Raw genomic sequence first — 22,599 nt, 5'->3', positions numbered from 1 at the left:
GATGCCAGAAGGCACGCAGAGGGGAGAAGGTAGGATTCAAACTATTCAGAACCAAGAGTAACAAGCCAAATCATCTCACCTTCATCTGGGAAACAATTAAGAGCTAGGAAAGATTTTGGAAATGGATAGTAATAGATCCATTTATCTAGTGATAGTGTAAAGGATGGTTTGAGTTGCAGAAAACGAGCAGCAAGACAAATTAAGAGGCTATTACAGTAGGTTCTAGTGTGCAATGATAATTTACAGAATCAACAGAGAAGCAATAGAAAGAGAGAGATGAGCTATCTTGAAGAACTAATAGGCACTAATTTCACTTAATCACTAAGAAAGAAGAAAAAAGGGAGTCAGAAATGATCCTAGAGTTCTTTTGAGTTGAGCAGATGATAGAGCTCTTTTTTAAATTAATTTTTATTTGAGCATAGTTGCTTTACAATGTTTCTACTGTTCTACAATGTTTCTACAATGTAGAAATGTTCTACAATGTTCTACAATGTTTCTTCTAATGTTTCTACAATGTTGTATTATAGCAAAGCAAATCAGCTATATGTATACATATATCCTTTCTTTTTTGGATTTTCTTCCCACTTAGTTCACCACAGAGCATCGAGTAGTTTCCTGAACTATATAGTAAGTTCTCATTAGTTATCTCTTTTATGCATAGTATCGTAGTGTATTGAGTTGAGAAGATGATAGAGTTCTTTAGATGCCAGCTTTGGAAAGCCATTTTAGAGGGAAATATGAATTCAGTCTTTAAAAAGATACATATTCAGTTATACATTTCATCAAATTTACAAATGAACTCTGGAGTTTAAGAGAGTTAAACTCTCTTAAGGTGCATAGTTTGTACAGTCGACAGAGATGGACTATTTAAAAGTACGACATGCTGTAAATTCAAAGGAAGGAAGTGTAGAGATATGCCAATTAGTGTCACAATAAGTGCAGAGTGATACTTAATATGAGTTACTTGATGATCATGAAGCAATGTGAAAACAAAGCTCTGAAAATAGTCTATCATAGATGGCTTCCTTGATAGCACAGTTGGTAAAGAATCCGCCTGCGTTGGAGAAGACCCCAGTTTGATTACTGGATCTGGAAGATCCCCTGGAGAAGGGATAGGCTACCCACTCCAGTATTCTCGGGCTTCCCTTGTGGCTCAGCTGGTAAAGAATCTGCCTACAATGTGGGAGACCTGGGTTCGATCCCTGGGTTGGGTAGATCCCCTGGAGAAGTGAAAGGCTACCCACTCCAGTCTTCTGACCTGGAGAATTTCATGCACTACAGTCCATGGGGTCACAAAGAGTCAGACACGACTGAGAGATTTTCACTTTCACTTTCAGAACAAAATCCTGATCTCTGCTAGACCACAGATTGTGACCTAAGATCCCATATGATTTATGACAGCATCTACTACAATTTTGTATTTAGTGCAAAAAGTATGCATTCTAGCTGTGGAAACCAGGGCTTCTAATGAAAACATGCACTTCCCAGTTGGCAGTGGTGGTAAAGAGTCTGCCTGCCAATGCAGGAGACATAAGAGACGCTAGTTCAGTCCCTGATTTGGGAAGATTCCTTGGAGTAGGAAATGGCAACTTGCCCCAATAGTCTTGCCTGGAAAATTCCATGAACAGACGAGCTTGGAGGGCTATGGGCCATGAGGACACAAAAAGTTGGACATGACTAAGCAACTGAACACAATGAAAATATAATTATTTATCTAATTTAAATAGTCAATATATACTTGCAGATGTGAGGCAGTAGAACTAATATTATAATCATAGCTGTAAAGTATGTTATTGAAATAAATATTATATCATTCCTAAAGAAAAGCTGTATTTTTATAAATATGTCATAAGATAGTAATGGCATTGTTATCCTCTGATATGTTAATTTGAAGCATATGAAAATTGAAAACCCCAAAGAGTGGAATATCGCTAAATTTATATATTCTACTTATAGTTTACACTCATATCTTTAACAGGTTTCTAATTTTTAAAATTCAACTTTAAAAATGTATAATTATCCAGTATAAATTAGCTGATTTTACTTTCTTTGACTTACAAATATTCTTTTTTCTGTTATATTTGAATCTCAAAAAATTTATTATATTATATTTTATTTACAAACATAAGAAAAAGATCATACAATGATTATTCTACTACAGAACCTAAAATTAAATAAAGATCTGGTAACTATTTGACAATTTGGACAAAATACACATTTTGATAAGTAGTAAAAACAAGAAGGTATACCTTTGTCCACTTAACATAATGTCTGCATTGATCCTATTAGCAAGATTCTTCCAAACTCTGTTTTACTTTTCTACTCATTGGAAACAAAGCCAGTTTATTTAAATGTATCAAAATGCTAAACCAAGGGCACAAAAATTACTTCTAAAATATTGATCTATTTTTAAAGTAGACTGGACAGTTCAGCATCGGTACACCATGAAGCTCAGTACAAAACGGATTTTCTTCTTTCAAGGCAGACACTATCATAGTGTACTTGCTAAATGTATGCATTTGATATAAGAAAATTATGGTAATGTGACATTCCTACTACATGATGGAATATTCTTTTAGATAGTGAAACATATTAATAACACACATGATAGAGTTCTTTTTGGTTCCTGACATTTAGAACCAAATTTTTCAAAGGTTGTCCTCATTATGTATGTATACAGGAAATCTAAACCACACCACGCATACAAACAAATGCCCCAGCCCTTGCTTCAGTAGAATTTTGCCCAAGTCAACAGGTGATCAACATTTTCTAGTTCTTTTAAATACAGTCCTTAAAGAAAACTAAAGGAAAACATTTCTTGAGAAATTATTTGCACTGACACAATCTTTTGAGATAAGCTTGTCTTACCTTGTGATAAAAGCATTTGGGATAAAAAGAACATTAAATCAATGTCTCCTGTTAAAATTCTGCAAAATAACATGTACTAGGATTCTGTATGTTTGTTTACATCTATTCATGAATATGCAGGTACCTTTATATACAGACCTAACTATTATGTATACATGTATGTATAGATATGTGGTGGTGGTTTAGTCTCTAAGTTGTGTCCTTGCTTTGCGACCTTATGGACTGTAGCCCACCAGGCTCCTCTGTTCATGGGATTTCCCAGGCAAGAATACTGGAGTAGGTAGCCATTTCCTTCTCCAGCAGATCTTTCTAACCCAGGGATCAAACCTCAGTCTGCTGCATTACAGGCAGTCTCTTGCACTGCAGGTGGATTCTTTATTGACTGAGCCACCAGGAAAGCCCATGTACAGGTTTATATACATACATATCTTTTTGACTAAAGTTAAATAACATACTAGGGAAGTCATTGTAAAAGTTTTCATGTCATCAATCTTGTCACTTTGTCTCAGATTCTAAAATACCCACTCCCCACGGATATATCTGTGTGCACATACCTGCAGCATCTTGTGTGTCATTCAGGGTTCGGTACAGCTCTGGTGTCAAATCACAGAATTTCCCAGCTGCTGCTTTCACAGCTATGACTTAGCAAACATGTCTTTGTAGATTTGTTTTAGATGACTTTGTTACTTTTTAAAGGAATAAATAAAATTGCCTCATGTAAATAATTTTGACACATTCATTATTAATACTGATTTAAAATTCCCAAGAGGCAGCCATCATAGAATATCACAGAGCCCCAGTTTGGAAGTTAGACCTCATGGATATTTGAACTTATCTCTCCCAGTACTGGGTTTATTGATAAGGCACTTGACCTCTCTGTTCTTGGTACCTTATCTTCCAACTATGAATACTAATAATCATAGAACATATTAAGCATGGAAAAGTACCTATAAAGCACTTAAATGTGTGCCTGCACTTAAAAACATCAATTGTAGAGTGTTATTATTATTTTCAAAGTCTGTCTCTTAAGGCATTGATTTGCTCTGTGTTTTCTTCTTTGGTTATCATTGGACTACCCTTTTTCATATTACACATATGAAATATGTAACAGCCTTTTCCATATTACATTGTATCCATTGCACCAATTTATAGACTTAAAATTTCCACTTGCAGTGACTGGGAAAAATTGGAGTCTTTTGGGTTTTTTTTTTTTTTTTGCTTTGTTTTACTTTGCCAAGTATCACTCCACCATGAAATAAACTCATGACCTGAATGAAAGCACAGTAGAAATTGGCATTACCATCAGACCTATTGCACTGCAAAATGTGGCAAGGAGAATTGGAGGTCAAGGCCCATTCTTATACATTACCTTCACTATCCAAAAAGATAGTTATGCTTTATAATTTAAAAGGTAAGACACTCTCAGACATATAACATGACGCTTATGCTTTATCTGTTTCCTGAATTTAAAACATTGGAAAGTTTAATAATACCTTTGCCAACATTTGGTAAAAACTTGAAATTGGCTACTGGCTGTTAATAATTGGCTTACTATTACAAGAAATTAGAAAAAAAACTATCTTAATTTATTCACTTGGATTTTGTTGTAGATTCAATATAATTAGTCAGCACAATATGGAATACAATGATGCTGAAGCCAGACAATTTGGCTTCAACAATATATATCTAGGAGCATAGTACAACATAAATTAATCTATAAAAATAATCATTTTCATTTAAAAAGAATTTTGGTAATGCAGTGCTTTGATAGCACAGCAGCACAAATACTTGTACAAAGAGAGTAAAGGAAGGAAACAGATTGAAAGATCAGGACACCAAAACCAGTTTGTTTGTTTGTTTCTAGGCAAGGGTTTTCATTTTTCTAAATCTCAATTTAGCATCTTATACTACAAAGTGAATGGTTTGCCTTGGAAACAAACAGAGATCATTCTGTCGTTTTGGGATTGCATCCAAGTACTGCATTTTGGATTCGTTTGTTGACCATGATGGCTACTCCATTTCTTCTGAGGGTGGATCACAATAAACTGTGGGAAATCCTGAAAGAGAATCCAGATCACCTGACCTGCCTCTTGAGAAATATGTATGCAGGTCAGGAAGCAACAGTTAGAACTGGACATGGAACAACAGACTGGTTCCAAATAGGAAAAGGAGTACATCAAGGCTGTATATTGTCACCCTGTTTATTTAACTTATATGCAGAATACATCATGAGAAACGCTGGACTGGAAGAAACACAAGCTGGAATCAAGATTGCCGGGAGAAACATCAATAACCTCAGATATGCAGATGACACCACCTTATGGCAGAAAGTGAAGAGGAACTCAAAAGCCTCTTGATGAAAGTGAAAGTGGAGAGTGAAAAAGTTGGCTTTAAGCTCAACATTCAGAAAACAAAGATCATGGCATCCGGTCCCATCACTTCATGGGAAATAGATGCGGAAACAGTGGAAACAGTGTCAGACTTTATTTTTCTGGGCTCCAAAATCACTGCAGATGGTGACTGCAGCCATGAAATTAAAAGACGCTTACTCCTTGGAAGGAAGTTATGACCAACCTAGACAGCATATTCAAAAGCAGAGACATTACTTTGCCAACAAAGGTCTGTCTAGTCAAGGCTATGGTTTTTCCTGTGGTCATGTATGGATGGGAGAGTTGGACTGTGAAGAAGGCTGAGCGCCGAAGAATTGATGCTTTTGAACTGTGGTGTTGGAGAAGACTCTTGAGAGTCCCTTGGTTGCAAGGAGATCCAACCAGTCCATTCTGAAGGAGATCAGCCCTGGGATTTCTTTGGAAGGAATGATGCTAAAGCTGAAACTCCAGTACTTTGGCCACCTCATGCGAAGAGTTGACTCATTGGAAAAGACTGATGCTGGGAGGGATTGGGGGCAAGAGGAGAAGGGGATGACAGAGGATGAGATGGCTGGACGGCATCATTGACTCGATGGACGTGAGTCTGAGTGAACTCTGGGAGTTGGTGCTGGACAGGGAGGCCTGGCGTGCTGCGATTCATGGGGTCACAAAGAGTTGGACACGTCTGAGTGACTGATCTGATCTAATCTGATCTGACTACAAAGTGATATAATTTGACTAGATTGGGAGAGGAAAGAAGGCCCAATGTCAACTCTAAAAGATAACTCCCTCAAGTTGTACTGAGACTTATTTTTAGACCTTATTTCTATCTTGCCAAAGGGAGAATGATGCAATCGAAGAGGATGAAGGCAGTGATAGATCATGTATTTTAATGACTGCATAATTATATATAAATAAGATTCTTTATAGCTCTAAAAAAGTATTAATTACTTATGGCCACTGTGAAAATCATTTATAATAACACTTTCAGGTGTATCCTTTTTTAAAATAAATTTTAATATATAAACATGGCATTCAACTGAAATGTATTTGACCTGATAAAGGAGTAAGTATGACTCTGTTTTTTAAGTATAAATTTTTTAATTAAAAAACTCCGAATTAGTCAATATGACTTGGTTTACATCACTTGAAAAGTGTTGTATGCTTGGAAAACTGTTTGCTCAACACAATAGATATCTGAATCTCCTTAACTAACAGAACAGAAATGAATGTGGGTTGTGAACAGAGTGGAAATGCTATAGATTCAGTAACTTCTTGAGAGCAAAGGCAAGGTCTTAGTTAACTTTGTGTCCCTCCCTAGAGCCTAACATGTGAATAATATGCCATAATCTTAAAAGATGATGCTGTGGAAGTGCTGCACTGAATATGCCAGCAAATTTTGAAAACTCAGCAGTGGCCACAGGACTGGAAAAGGTCAGTTTTCATTCCAATCCCAAAGAAAGGCAATGCCAAAGAATGCTCAAACTACCACACAATTGCACTCATCTCACACGCTAGTAAAGTGATGCTTAAAATTCTCCAACCAGGCTTCAGCAATATATGAACCATGAACTTCCAGATGTTCAAGCTAGTTTTAGAAAAGGCAGAGGAAAAAGAGATCAAATTGCCAACATCCACTGGATCATCAAAAAAGCAAGAGAGTTCCAGAAAAACATCTATTTCTGCTTAATTGACTATGCCAAAGCCTTTGACTGTGTGGGTCACAATAAACTGTGGAAAATTGTGAAAGAGATGGGAATACCAGACCACCTGACCTGCCTCTTGAGAAACCTGTATGCAGGTCAGGAAGCAACAATTAGAACTGGACATGGAACAACAGACTGGTTCCAAATAGGAAAAGGAGTACGTCAAGGCTGTATATTGTCACCCTGTTTATTTAACTTATATGCAGAGTACATCATGAGAAATGCTGGACTGGAAGAAGCACAGGCTGGAATCAAGATTGCTGGGAGAAATATCAATAACCTCAGATATGCAGATGACACCACCCTTATGGCAGAAAGTGAAGAAGAACTAAAGAGCTTCTAGATGACAGTGAAAGAGGAGAGTGAAAAAGTTGGCTTAAAGCTCAACCTTCAGAAAACTAACATCATGGCGTCTGGTCCCATCACTTCATAGCAGATGGATGGAGAAACAGTGGAAACAGTGGCTGACTTTACTTTTTTGGGCTCCAAAATCACTGAAGATGGTAATTGCAGCCATGAAATTAAAGGACGCTTACTCCTTGGAAAGAAAGTTATGACCAACCTAGACAGAATATTAAAAAGCAGAGACATTACTTTGTCAACAAAGATCCATCTAGTCAAGGCTATGGTTTTTCCAGTGGTCATTTATGGATATGAGAGCTGGACTATAAACAAAGCTGAGCACCAAAAATTGATGCCTTTGAACTGTGGTGTTGGAGAAAGACTCTTGAGAGTCTCTTGGACTGCCAGGAGATCCAACCAGTCCATCCTAAAGGAAATCAGTCCTGAATATTCATTGGAAGGACTGATGTTGAAGCTGAAACTCCAATACTTTGGCTGCCTGATGCGAAGAGCTGACTCATTGGAAAAGACCCTGATGCTGGGAAAGATTGAGGGCAGGAGGAGAAGGGGACGACAGAGGATGAGATGGCTGGATGGCATCACCGACTCAATGGACATGGGTTTGGGTGGACTCCAGGAGTTGGTGATAGACAGGGAGGCCTGGCGTGCTGCGTTTCATGGGGTCGCAAAGAGTCGGACATGACTGAGTGACTGAAATGAACTGAAACATGGATAAAATTATACTGTTCAACTGCTCTAACTTCCATTCAAACATTTACTGAATATTCAGTTATTCTAGTACTAAGCAGTGTTAGTTGCTGATATAAACTTTTTTTTTTTCCTTAAATGAGTTATTCACACTTTGAGATCATTTTCACAGTAAAAACTCATTTGTGAAATGTTTTACGCACATTGTGGTCTAGCTTCTGGCTATACAGCACAGAGGAGAGAACTTAACATTTCAAGACCCTCTTGACTCTAGTTCAGTTTGTGTTGGATCTTAGCTTTGGGCACAAATTGGATTCCCAGGAAATGGGCTTGGAGATGAAGATTAGTGTGCAAGAAGGATCTCAGCAAATGTCCGAGGAATACAATTCTGGAAAGGGAAAGTAGGAAATCAGGATTGAGAAGTGAGAGAGAGAAGCTGAGATATGATACATTCTCAATGAGGAGTTCAACCATTTCTAGGGGAGGTTCAGGAGCTAGGAAGACCCTTAAGAGTTGTCTCAAGTTGAGGCTAAGCTTCCCTTGTGTTTTTCATTAGGAGTGGGTCTCCCCAGAAACCCAATATGTACTTGGGTCAGACACTCCTGTTCAGCTCCTTAGGGGCTGAGCAGCCGAGACCTGGTTCAGGTGCCTTTTGCTGCCGAGAAGGAAGTAAGTCCTTCATTTCTGAAGGGTCTTTGCCTGTGCACCACATTGTCTATCTCAGTACAGTGGTTCTCTCTTAAGATGATGGAAATTGTCTAAGCACAAAACAACACAGGCATAAAGACCATCCCATAATATGTTTGGCCATCATTTCTGAGAATTCTGGGAGAAGGAATGTCAGTCATTAGTAGGTATAACACTAATCAATTTGCAATGTTGGCTCGGACTGTGGCTTGTGCTGGGCCACGTGGCCAGGGTGGCAGGAGGCATAGGGGTTGCACTAACTTTGCCAGCCTTGCCTTGGTGAGAGGCTGCATCTGCCCAGAGGAAGGAATTGTCTTATTGCAATCTGCTTACCATCAGGTCAACGTATTCAGGTTTTACAGAGGTGCTGGGTGTTTTAGTAAGGGCTCAATCTTTATTGATATTCTCACTCACATATAAACACTGTGAACACAAATTTAGCCTACTTTATTCCTTTGTTTTTCTCTTTCAGATGTAAACAATGACTGTGTTGGCAGTGGTGAAAGAATTCCATTTTTCTCCTATCAGCCTAATGGGTTGCATATTGTCAAGAAACACTATTTTTAACATATATACGCATCACATGATAGCCTTATTTACATCGCTACACAAAACAATGCCAGAAGAAACATGGCAGTACAAAGTAAATTGTATTACTTAAGCACTTTGAATGATGGCTTGGTTTTTAGAACACCCGAACACTTCCAATACTAAATTCCATAGGATTTGCAATTTAAGAGGAAAATTTTGAAAGAAAAATATTGAGTGGTTTATTTTTATATGTATTAAAAAGTCAACATCTTTGTGAATTCTACTAAATGTCTACCTATTTAATCATATTTATGGTCATAAATTTTAATCTGCACTTCTACTATTTGACATATTGCTGGCTGTATACGTAAAATAATACTAAGTAATAATGACAACAAAATATCCTTAGAATTTTTGAAGTTTACATCTGTGTTCTCATTTGTTTATATATGTGAAATTATATACAGAGACGACCCATTTCCACTGTTCTTCAATTCAGATCAGAGTATTTAGGTAACAGTGCCACCTATTGCTATAAAATTGAAGTAACCCTGTTTGTCATTCTCGTAGTATTTCATACTACAATTCTGTTTCCTTTAGTCTCAGTTTGCATTTCTATTTTAAAGTAATAGAGAATTTCATGTAATTTAAATATATATGATACTTTCAGGAAAACTACATTTAAAGAACAGTTTCCTTTTGAAGGTTTAAGTACACAATGGTTCAAAAACAGTATAAAAATAAATTAAGCTTGAATTTTTTGTCTGTCTTTGAAAAGCAATATTATAGCAGTATAGGTCAGAAATTTGTATTTTAATTAAATTTTACATCATTATCAAGCATAAATAATGGTCTTTTTTTTAATTTGTGGCAAAATATACTAAAATACACAAGACAGATCTTTAGAAACAAAAGATAAATTTACTTTGCTAAAAATTAATTTATTTTCAAAAAATTGTCCACAGAATTAATTTGTATTTAGATCAGAATATGTAAATTTGCACCTTTCATTTCATTGCTTCTATTTTGCAATGTCCAAAATTCACTGCAAACATACATTCATGTAATTAATATGTAATAAAATTACCTATTCTCAATAATATGTATATGAATATATTTTTGGATAAACTACAGTTTTAACATCAGAAAACTTAAAAAGTTCATTTGCTTAATTAATTCTTAAAGACTATGAAAGGTTATTTAGATATATTGTGAGTTTTTAATTTATTGTTTATTTTATTTTAAAAATAACTGTGTAAGGTTTTGTAAATCATGAGATTATCTAAAAAAAATGTAAAGGGAAGTTATGAATTTTCCAGTAGCAAAATCATCAGTGAAATAAAATAAAAGAAAAGCAGAATTTCCTTTTCCTCCTCAAATGGATTATGATTTAAAGTCATATTTATAGAGTTTAAAAATACTTTAGATAAGCAGAGGAAGGCTTGATTTTTAATTTGCTTCTCAGTCTTTAAGGAAGATATTATAAATTATGCTTTTCTAAAACCTAAGTCTACAAATTTTATGCTTTTCAAAATAATTACTGCAGTTTTGTATCATCTTTGTAATTAAACATAAAAATTTTTTCAATCTTTCAATTATACCTTTTAATTTTTATTTTCAATTGCAGTGACATGTTTTGTTGATTGTGCAAGTTTATATAAAAACTATATTCTTGAATCACTTCAAATTGTGTCATTTAAATTAAAAGTAAACTTCATGAATGCTATTTAAATTCTGAATATGCTGAAATATTGGATCATGGCCATATTATTAAAATATGGCCAATTTCATATCTAAGTGAACAGGAAGTATTTGTCTCTCTTTTTTTATTCTTAAATAATTTATGCTGTTGGTAAAAATGCAGTACAGTATGACATAGACCAGGAATTTTGTACGTAACAGCTAGCACAGATTCTTGGCACATAGTAGGTGTTAAAGAAAGTGAAAAGTGAAAGTGAAATCGCTCAGTTGTGTCCAACTCTTTGCGACCCCATGGATTGTAGCCTAACAGGCTCCTCCATCCATGGAATTTTCCAGGCAAGAATACTGGAGTGGGTTGCCATTTCCTTTTCCAGGGGATCTTCCCAACACAGGGATCGAACCCTGATCTCCCTCATTGCAGGCAGGTGCTTTACCCTCTGGGCCACCAGGGAAGCCCCCTAGTAGGTGTTAAGCAACTATTTATTCAAAGTTAAAAGAATGAACACAGTTATCATTTGTCCTAGAAGGATCAAAACACATTTTTCTAAGTTTTAGCTCCCTTGTGTATAATTGCTATTCTTATTCAACATAATTGATTATTTTAAGCACCGTTCTATTCAAGTAGATTGTTTTCAGAAATATTTTAACTCAGACTTTTACGAGACAATATATATTTTAAGGTCAGAAAAAAATATTGGAAGAAACCTGACTATTGTTTCAAATATCCTTGTTTTATACAATATCTAAAAAAGACTTTAAAAATTATTGTCTATTAACATCTTCACAAACTTTTAAAAATTTCTCATTCTCAGAATAATTACTTATTGTTTTTCAACTGGAAAAAATAGAAACAAATAGCATAAAATATAAAGGATGGGCTAACAGTGAAAATATCCCAAGCAACTGTTTTGAGAACCTCGTCCTGTAATATAAGAGTGCATAAGAGATTTTGCTTATATAGAACATGCTATTGTCTGTAAGAGTAAAGAATACTGATATATTGAGAACAAAAACATGTTGCTTGAGAAAAATAAGTTTACTTTAATGTATATACACTGAGCTTGATAATTCTTGGAGTCTGATTGGTTTGACTTATTTTGTGCTATTGAAATAAAAAAAAGTGTTTTGTATAAAGATCTTCAAGTTGTTGAATTTAAATTTTGAGATCATGGTCCTGTTTATCAGATTATTATTAGAATATAATTCAATCTGGGATAAAAATGGGGAGGGGTGGATATTTAGGTCTAACATTTAATTATTCATCTTAGCTTCCCCACATAATTTTCTAAGAATCCAGACTAGGAATGCAAAGATAAGATGGTTATACCCCAACAGCTAACATCATCATTGCTTTTATGCCTTGGTTTTACTAGATCATTGCTTTAAATGAGCATCACAAAACCAATGGAGCTTTAGTCTGCATTACCTTCTCCTCATAACCATTTTCAATTTATTTTTTTTCTTGCATGTCATCATTTTAATGTAAATCTTTCTTTTTCTTTCCAATAAACTGAAATGATTAAGTAATTCTGCCTTTTGCATGATTAAAGATGATGGATAAGCTTGGGTGGATAAATATCAAGGCTCCTAACAGAATCTGTACACCTCACATGTCAGATTTCTTCTAGCTTGCTCACTGTTAATGACAGGAAAAATTAGCATGTCTGTGGATAGCCTAAGAAGAATCTGAAGATAAGGAAACTATATCACTTTTTCTTACTAAATTTTAAATCACTTTCATTTTTTGCAGTAATTAATCTCTACTGTAAAGAGTAGAAATTGAATTGCATGTAAGTCTTAACCTCAATGCAGGTTCACATAAAACTAAAAAATCAGTAGTTATTTAATAATGGTTTCATAAGTACACAAGTATAAGCATATAAAGGATAAAAAGAAAATATTAATACAAGGATAGTTACTGAATCATTGATGATATGAAACACTTATAATAGCACTAGTTAGGTCACTTTGTCATTTAAGCGGTAAATACCAACAAAACTGATATTTACCACTTTATATATCATAACTACTTTATCTTTCATTTTTTTCATAATTTACTTAGATATATATATCAAAAAGAAACTATTGCAAGACAGCATATATTAGCTTGTCATTGCTTCTATATAAAAGAAGTTAACTGATGTTAAGAATTAGGTTTTTGGCCAGACACTGTCTTCTTGTGATCAATTCAGATTTTTAAGAAATTCATGCTAAAGACCAAGATTACTTTTTTAACACTTCTAAGGATACGCCATATTTTCCTCAGCCACTATGAGTTTTATAATATATTGACAAAAATCACTGTGTTCTAAGCAGAGGCCTGTGACAACAGCAACACACCCCCTGCACTAGCTTTGCCACCCAGGACCACACAACATTTCCTGACCTGAGTTTTATAGATGTCTGTATCATGGTAGCCCTGATTTTTTTCTTTTCTTTTTTTTTTTGACAGAATAATGACTATTCTCTGATTTTTTTTTTCCTGCGTGTGTTCTGGATGGCAAAATTTGGGCCACAAAATGCTAATTTCTAACCTAACACCATGACAGCAATCACAGCCTTCACAAGGATGGAATAAAGAGAGCAATCTAACATGCAGGGGTATGAGTTTCTCATCAGTGGCTGGCAGACTGCCGTGAAGGCTTACAGTAATCCCATTGGACAGCCCCGGTTGATGAAGCCTGGGAACAGGCAGCCACAATGTAGGGAGTTCACAATTGCAAGCATTTGTCCATAATTTAAAGCTATATGAGAAGTGGAGAGCATTCATCTGAACAACAAGCTGTAATTTAACTGGAGTAACATTTACACAGTTTTTAACCCATTAACTCCTCCTTCCCTCATGCACGCTGACTTTGTTGTTTTAGAAAATATATCTTCCCAAAAAAGCAAGGTGCAAACACCTAACACAAGCTTATCTGTTAAGCTGTGAAAACCTGCCATAAGAATAAAAGCTTTTTGTTTGGAAACAGCTGTGAGTGACATTTCTAAATCTCAACCTTGGCAGTTTTTTGATAGTTTCCTCTTACGCAGTGCTTTTAGTACTTGAAATTCATTTTTAGTATATCACAAGCATATCTAGACTGGTATTTAGCTTTTTTTTTTATTTTTTATGTGAGCTAAGTCTGACCACCTATTACTCCAGCCCAGGATATTTCCAAATATAAATGTAATCATTCAGGTAACTCAGTTTTGCCATTCACACAGAACTCTGTGTGTGTGTGTGTTCTTTCTTGCTATTGCCCCAAATTATAAACTTTTGCAATGTATGCCTTATTTGCTTCTCATATTCCTTTAGAAATTGGACATTATTCAAGAAAAAAAAAAGATGCATTTTGTTATATCAATAATACAGACTGATAGTTATGAAATATATAAAGCACTTCTTTTTTTAAGAAAGTTAATGGTTAGATTGTCTATAGGTCATTTTGTATAAAAGTCTGTGATTATCTAAAGCTCAGAACTGGAAAGTTAATGCTGGTTTCTCTTCTGATAACTACTATTACAGTCTTTAACACCTTGGTCTTTTGGTCCCAATTACTTTCTCTCTCAATAAATTCTTTGAAGGGTATAGTGTATTTGCTTGTTTACTAATCCAATCATTTTAAGGACAAAAAAGCTCCTGCTTTTAAAATCCAGATCATTAATTACCTGTTGTGTTGAAGTAGCATAAGTGGCACTAGTGGTAAAGAAACTGCCTGTCAATGTAAGAGACACAGGAGGTTTGGGTTCAGTCACTGGGTCGGGAAGATCCCCTGGAGGAAGGCATGGTAAGCCACTCCAGTATTCTTGCTTGGAAATCCCATGGACAGAGGAGCCTGGCGGGCAAGAGTGCATGGGGTCACAAAGAGTTGGACACAGTTGAAGCGATTTAGCACACAAAGAGAAAGAAAATCAGTAATTCTTTTAAAAATTAGACATTTTATTGAGGCATAAATCAGATTCTCTACTATCTATTATTGTTTTTATTCAGTCACTGTCTTGTCTGATTCTTTCTGACCCCATGGACAGCAGCATGCTAGGCTTCCCTATCCTTTACTATCTCTTTAATATCTTCACTATGCTCAGATCTATTGTTACAATAAGCCAAAGTGTACACTGGCATTGAACCCAGTGGGGCTGTTGTGCCTAGGTTTTCCCTCTTTCCTGAGCCAGCTGGCTTTTTGTGAAACTGTCTCAGATACACTATGTTATTACACCACAATAGTTGTGGTGTCTGATGAACGAGTTTCTTTTTCAAATACAATCTAGAATTCTCAAGAATAACCAAGTATTATTGCCAAATGGCCCTACATGTGGCATTTATATTCACCTAGAAGAGGGACATCTATTCTCAGATTATCCTTTGTAATTCAGACTAAAGCCTACATTTCTCCCAAATATGTTCATTATATTAAAGACAATCAATAAGTAATTGCACATTATCAATTCAGACTCCTTTCCTTAGCACTCAAGGCCCCAACTTTCCTTGGTGGCTCAGATGGTAAAGAATCTACTGCAATGCAGAAGATCTCAGTTCGATCCCTGGGTCAGGAAGATCCCCTAGAGAAAAACATGGCTACCCACTCCAGTATTCTTGCTGGGAGAATCCCAGGGACAGAGGAGCCAGGCTGGCTACAGTCCATAGGGTCGTAAAGAGCTGGACATGACTGAGTGACTAAATTTTCACTTTTTCTAAGATATTAAAGACAATCAATAAATAACTGTACATTATCAAAATTAGATTCAGACTGCTTTCCTTAGCACTCAAGGCCCCAACCTCAGTTTATAATCTTTTTCAACTTTTTTATCATAAAATAAAACACAGATCTGGAAAGCCACACTTACACAAATAGTATGGCTTAATGAAATATTATAAGACAAAGGCTCTTGTGACCCCACTTAAGTCACAAAACAGAACTCTGTGACCCGAGCAACCTCTCCACATGGTCCATCCCAGTGGAAGTTCACTGTCTTTGCATTCATTTATGGTTTCATCACCTATGTGTGCAGCCCTAGTCATAAAATATAGTCTTGCCAAAATTTTTTTTTTTTAGAGGAATGCTTTTATTTATTTATTTTTTTTATTTAAAAAAAATTATACATGTGTTCCCCATCCTGAACCCTCCTCCCTCCTCCCTCCCCATACCATCCCTCTGGGTCGTCCCAAAATTTTAACTTGATATCTCATCCATTAAAAAATGAATCTTTAGATTCTCCTCTCCTATCCTTTTCTTTCCATATAATTTTTCAGGTGAAGAACACACAACTGATAGTATCTTAAAGAACATACAAATAAATGACCTGACTTTGTCAGTCTAGATTTGCTGATTGCATACTCTTGGTACAATTTAACAAGATCTTCTGTCCTTTAGTTCTTGAAAATTGGCATTGCATTCAAAGGCTCAATTAATCTCAAGACTGATGCCATGGATGGTGTGCTCTTTCATCAAGAGACACAAAATGTTTTCTGTGATGTTTGCAGATGGAATGCAAAATTCCTAAATCTGTTAATTCATTAGGAATTGCAAACTCATGATATTCTGATTCTATCATTTTGTCTTTATTTATTAGAAGGAACAACTTCATAAGGAGGCTCTATAGGATAGAATTGATCTACAGCTGGGCTTGGAAAACTCTCTCTTTATCTCCAGGGATGCCTAGATGTCTGGCTTTGACTCTTGACCAAGATAAGTGCACTGAAATTTATGATGTTTGGTTTAAAATCCAAAACTCCCCCGGTGAGCCCCAAACCTCAGAGACAGTTTGTTTATGTATAGTTTTCTACTGGCATAACTGGTTACACAGCTGGGTGATTATGTAACCAGAAGGGCATAAAAGACCTCCTGGAAGCTTCTGCCCTGAGCCCTTTTAAAACCAAAATTCATTGCCCAGATCAAGTCAAAGTGAACGAAAACCATGGGGAGATTTCACCTGAATATCTCTTGGATCCCCAATGCCCACCTGTGCTCCTTTTCTTTTGTTGTATTATCCTCTTGGACTGTAGATAATAGCCTTAAATGAGCATGTTCCGTTGAGTCTTATAAGTCTTTTCAAATATCCCAAACTAAAAAATACTTCCAGAGACAATTCCCCTCAACTACTAATTTGTTATCCAATAGTTTAGTTCATATAAATAGGCAAGATAATGTTTATTTCTTTACTCTGATTTAACCAGTTTTTCAAAAGAATCAATTCATTTTCTGTTATCTTCAGCAGTAACCAATTATTATTTTCTTTTTACTATACTTTTTTAACTTGTTTGTTTTAACAAGTTTTAACAAGTTCGAACATAGCCAGCCAGTTTAGATCAATTTCAATGTTTATGAAGTTCAGATGGGACAATTTTTGACAATTTTGTAATCTTTGACAACTTTCCTGCTTGATATGGCAGCATGTTCCAGAGTCACCTTTTGCATTCCCACCCACCCCCAAACTCATGTTAATAATATCCATTATTCCCAAAGCACAGTCTGCATGCTGGGAATGCTCATTGCTACAGAGTCACTCATTGTCTTGAGACCTTTTCAGTGAACAGAACTAACTTGTAAACAAATATTTTAGAATATTTTAAGAGTTTATACTTATGTTCTGAATTTAAATGAGCCCTATCTTGCATGCTCACTCAGTCACATCCAACTCTTTGCGATCACATGGACCGTGACCCACCAGGCTCCTCTGTCCGTGGGATTTCCCAGGCAAAAATACTGGAGTGGGTTGCCATTTCCTCCTGCATGGGATCTTCCTGACCCAAGGACTGAACAAGTATCTTTTGCATCTCCTGCATTTGCAAGCAGATTCTCTATCACTGGTGTCAGCTGGGGAACCAACAGGATGTTTATTTAACCTCTTCTATATGTCTTCCCCAGACTGAATTCACAATGAACTCTAATAGAAATTTGAGGAGGTCTATTTTTAAAAAGGGAAGTTACAAATGTTTGGCTACAGAGGAAACACAAAGGTTAGGACAATAACCTAGAGCTCATCACAGGTGAGCTGCTACCAACCTAAAATACAAATGAATGAGTGGAACCTAGAAGGATCAAGAGTTGTGTAGTCAGTCACCTTGTCAGGAATCATGACCACAGTCAGTGGACATGATTCAAGAAAAACATTGCAGGGAGGGAGCCAGAAATTAACTCTGGTCTCATTCTCTTCCCTCCTTCTGATCTCCTTCTAGTGAAATTCATGTTATACATGTTGTTTTATAACCTGTTTTTTATATTTACTCTGTCAATAACTAGACTTCAAGAGTAATATTTCAATTACCAAAAGGTATTCTATTGCACTGTTGTTGTTCAAACACTCAGTCATGTCTGACTCTTTGCAACCCCATGGACTGCAGCAGGCCATCTTCCCTGTCCTTTACCATCTCCTGGAGCTTGCTCAAACTCATGTACATTGACTCAGTGATGATATCCAACCACCTCATCCTCTGCGTCCCCTTCTCCTCCTGCCTTCAATGTTTCCCAGCATCAGGGTCTTTTCCAATGAGTCCGTTCTTTGCATCAGGTAGTCAAAGTATTAGAGCTTCAGCTTCAGCATCAGTTCTTCAAATGGATGTGAAAGTGAAAGTTGCTCAGTCAAATGTTGGACTCTTTGCAACCCCGTGGACTATACAGTCCATGGAATTTTTCAGGCCAGAGTACTTGAGTGGATAGCCTTCCCTTTCTCCAGGGGATCTTCCCAACCCAGGGATTGAACCCAGGTCTTCCCCATTGCAGGTGGATTCTTTACCAGCTGAGCCACAAAAGAAGCCCAAAAATACAGGAGTGGGTCAGTCCGTCAGTCAGTTCAGTCACTCAATTGCGTCCGACTCTTTGTGACCCCATGGACTGCAGCACATCAGGCATCCTTATCCACCACCAACTCCTGAAGTTTACCCAAACTCACGTTCATTGAGTTGGTGGTGCCATCCAACCATCTCATCCTCTGTCATCCCCTTCTCCTCCTGCCTTCAATCTTTCCCAGCATCAGGGTCTTTTCAAATGAGTTAGCTCTTCACATCAGGTGGCCAAAGTATTGGAGTTTCAGCTTCAGCATCAGTCCTTCTGATGCATATTCAGGACTGATTTCCTTTAGGATGGACTGGTTGGATTTCTTTGCAGTCCAAGGAACTCTCAAGTCTTCTCCAACACCACAGTTCAAAAGCATCAATTCTTCAGTGCTCAGCTTTGTTTATAGTCCAACTCTCACATCCATACATGACCACTGGAAAAACCATAGCCTTGACTAGACGGACCTTTGTTGGCAAAGTAATGTCTCTGCTTTTTAACATGCTGTCTAAGTTGGTCATAATTTTTCTTCCAAGGAGTAAGCATCTTTTTATTTCACGGCTGCAGTCACCATCTGCAGCGATTTTGGAGCCCCCAAAAATAAAGTCTGCCACTGTTTCCACTATTTCTCCATCTATTTGCCATGAAGTGATGGGACCAGATGCCATGATCTTTGTTTTCTGAATGTTGAGCTTTAAGCCAACTTGTTCACTGTCCTCTTTCACTTTCATCAAGAGGCTCATCAAAGTAATGTCTCTGCTTTTTAATACATTGCCTAGGTTTGTCATTCTATTGCATACATATGCCACAAATAATGCACTCAAGTAGTAAATATTTATTTCTCTTTTCTGTTAATTTTCTACTATTATAAAGAGTTTTTATGGAAGTTTATGTCACATATATTGCTTGCACAGCTTTGTAGCTATATCTTGATTGTGCTGTGCTGAGTCACTTCAGTTGTTTCTGACTCTTTGAGAGCCTATGGACTGCAGCCCACCAGACCCCCCGTCCAAGGGATTCTCCAGGCAAGAATACCGGAGTGGGTTCCCATGCCCTTCTCCAAGGGATCTTCCTGACCCAGGAATGGAACCCACACCTCTTATGTGACCTATATTGGAGGCATATTCTTTACCACTAGTGCCACATTGGGTAAATATATTTTTCTATAATATATAGAAATAGAAATGAAATTCTAAGCAGCAAGTATATTTTCAGTGCTCTGGGGATATTTTTTTTAAGTGCTCTCTACAAATATAGTACCACACTATATGTCCTACAATTTTTTCATATTGTTTATTTAAAATATGCTCTCTGGGGACTTCCCTAGTGGTCTAGAGGCTGAGACTCTGAGCTCCCAATGCAGGGGCTCAGGGTTCGATCCCTGGTCTGGGAACTAGATCCCGCATGCTGTAACTAAGAGTTTACTTGTGGCAACTAAAGATTCCACATGCAACTGAAGATCGAAGATCCCACGTGCTGCAACTAAGACCTGATGTAGCCAAATAAATAAATAAAAATAATTTAAAATAATTAAATAAAATGTACCCTCTGATTACAGATTTTCTGGCATCAGAACCTGACTCAACCACTTCCTAGCTTTAAGGCAAGTTGCTTAACCAGTCTCAGCGACATTGTACTGTAACTAGAGTTGATTGTTATCTACCTACTTGTAGGTTTTTTGGAAAGATTAAACAGGATGCTGAACCTTTAAAACAGTATCTGACATATGGAAAATAATAAATGTCAGCTAAATGACAGCAGGCACTGAAACTCTAAACTACACATTTGCCAATTTGATATGTATAAAAGTTATTGTTTAGCTTGAAATTCTTTAATAATAGCTTGAATTTTTAAAAATTTCATTATAGGTGTTAACCTTTTTTCTTTATGAATTGTTTATGCTTTTCACATATTATTTTTATTTCATAGTATTTATTTTAAATATTCAGAGAAGGCAATGGCACCCCACTCCAGTACTCTTGCCTGGAAAATCCCATGGGCGGAGGGGCCTGGTGGGCTGCAGTCCATGGGGTCACTGAGGGTCGGACATGACTGAGCGACTTCACTTTCACTTTTCACTTTCCTGCATTGGAGAAGGAAATGGCAACCCACTCCAGTGTTCTTGCCTGGAGAATCCCAGGGATGCGGGAGCCTGGTGGGCTGCCGTCTCTGGGGTCGCCCAGAGTCGGACATGACTGAAGCGACTTAGCAGCAGCAGCAGCATTTTAAATATTAAATAAGGCATACATATGTGAGATGTAGTTTGGATATTACATATGCTTCAAACTATTCTCAGGTTGCCATATGGATTTTAATTGTATGTTATACATAATTTATTCTATCATTTTTTAAAATGATTTCTGATTTTCTCATAATGATTGTAAAGGTCTTCCACAACTTAAAATAGCAGAAATAATCTTTCTGTTTGGGTTCAATCCCTGGGTTGGGAAGATCCCCTGGAGGAGGGCATGGCAAACCACTCCAGGATTCTTGCCTGGAGAATCCTGGCAATGATTCTTGCCTCCACAGAGGAACCTAGTGGGCTACAGTCCATGTGATCACAAAGAGCTGGACATGACTGAAGTGACTGAGCATGCATGTACGCATGCTCTTATTATGTTTATCATTTTGTTTTGTATACCTATACCTTTAATATCTTTGTAATTTTAAAATAGAGAATTTAAATATCATTTATCTAAAATGACTAAAGATTATTTTAACAATATTTTTGTATGTGTAATATATGATTTTGTCACTAATTGCAATAACATTCTTATTTTACATGAGATTATTCATGTAAATATAAATATAATTCAGGAATTTTTGTCATTTCACTCATATGTCTATAGCTTTCTTATATATGTGAATATATATATTATAAGGTAAAGATTCTTTTTTTAATTTCTTTTTAATACTTTTTTTTAAGAAAAGGTCTTCTTTTATAGATTTTTTTTTTTATAATTCTTAATCACACAACCCACACAATCACATAATCCACACAATCACATATTTGGTAAAGTACTATATTTTAAATATAAATGGGTCATAATTCATTTAAGGTTCTGGGAGTTAATTTATTGGAAGTCACTAATGTTTAAGAAATAATAAAAATACAGAAAATGTTAGACTTCACTACATGTATTTGTGGTAAATATTATTTTACAAAACTATTATTGCCTCTGGGAATGTGTTTGTATGTATATGTGTGCATATGAAATGTCCTAATTCTAAATATGATTTATTCTGTATTGTTGCTGTTGTTCTTTAGTCACTAAGTTGTGTCCAACTCTTTTGTGACCCTATAAAGTATAGCCTGCCAGGCCCCTCTGTCCATGCGATTTTCCAGGCAAGAATACTGGTGTGGGTTGCCATTTCCTTCAGGCAAGCTTCCTCACCCATGGATTCATGTTGTAGGTTACAATTTAAAAAAAAATTGAAAGTCACTGCTGCCAATCCTATAGATAATATTAGAATAATTTTTTTCAAGTTTCAATGCCCCCCACCAAAATTTTTCCATGATATTTACCGGCTTTATATTAAACCTCACTATTTTTACTTTCCATTTTAAAAGGTAATTTTTTCCAAAGTAGTCTTCAAGCTTAATCCATTTCCATTACATTTTAGTATTTTTCAACATGTTAAAGAAATCTAATTTGGAACTAATATGGATTTGTCTTCTGTAATTTCTTCTCTGCATCTCCCTGAATTTTATTCACTACTTGGTATTGTAACATTTACTCATACTAAATTTACAGCTTCTCTTTGCATCAAGAAAACCTTATTCCATCAGCATGTATGTGAGAGCTTTTTCCCATGCCAAATGAATGGGTAGCATGCCCTCTGCGTTAAGTTGCTTCAGTTGTGTTCAACTCTTTTGTGACCCCCATGGACTGTAGGCCACCAGGCTCCTCTGTCCATGGAATTCTCCAGGCA

Source organism: Bos javanicus, chromosome 14 (assembly GCF_032452875.1).
Source record: "Bos javanicus breed banteng chromosome 14, ARS-OSU_banteng_1.0, whole genome shotgun sequence".
Lineage (NCBI taxonomy): Eukaryota > Metazoa > Chordata > Mammalia > Artiodactyla > Bovidae > Bos > Bos javanicus.
The sequence above is the reverse complement of the archived record's forward strand: the minus strand, read 5'-3'. Positions refer to the sequence as shown.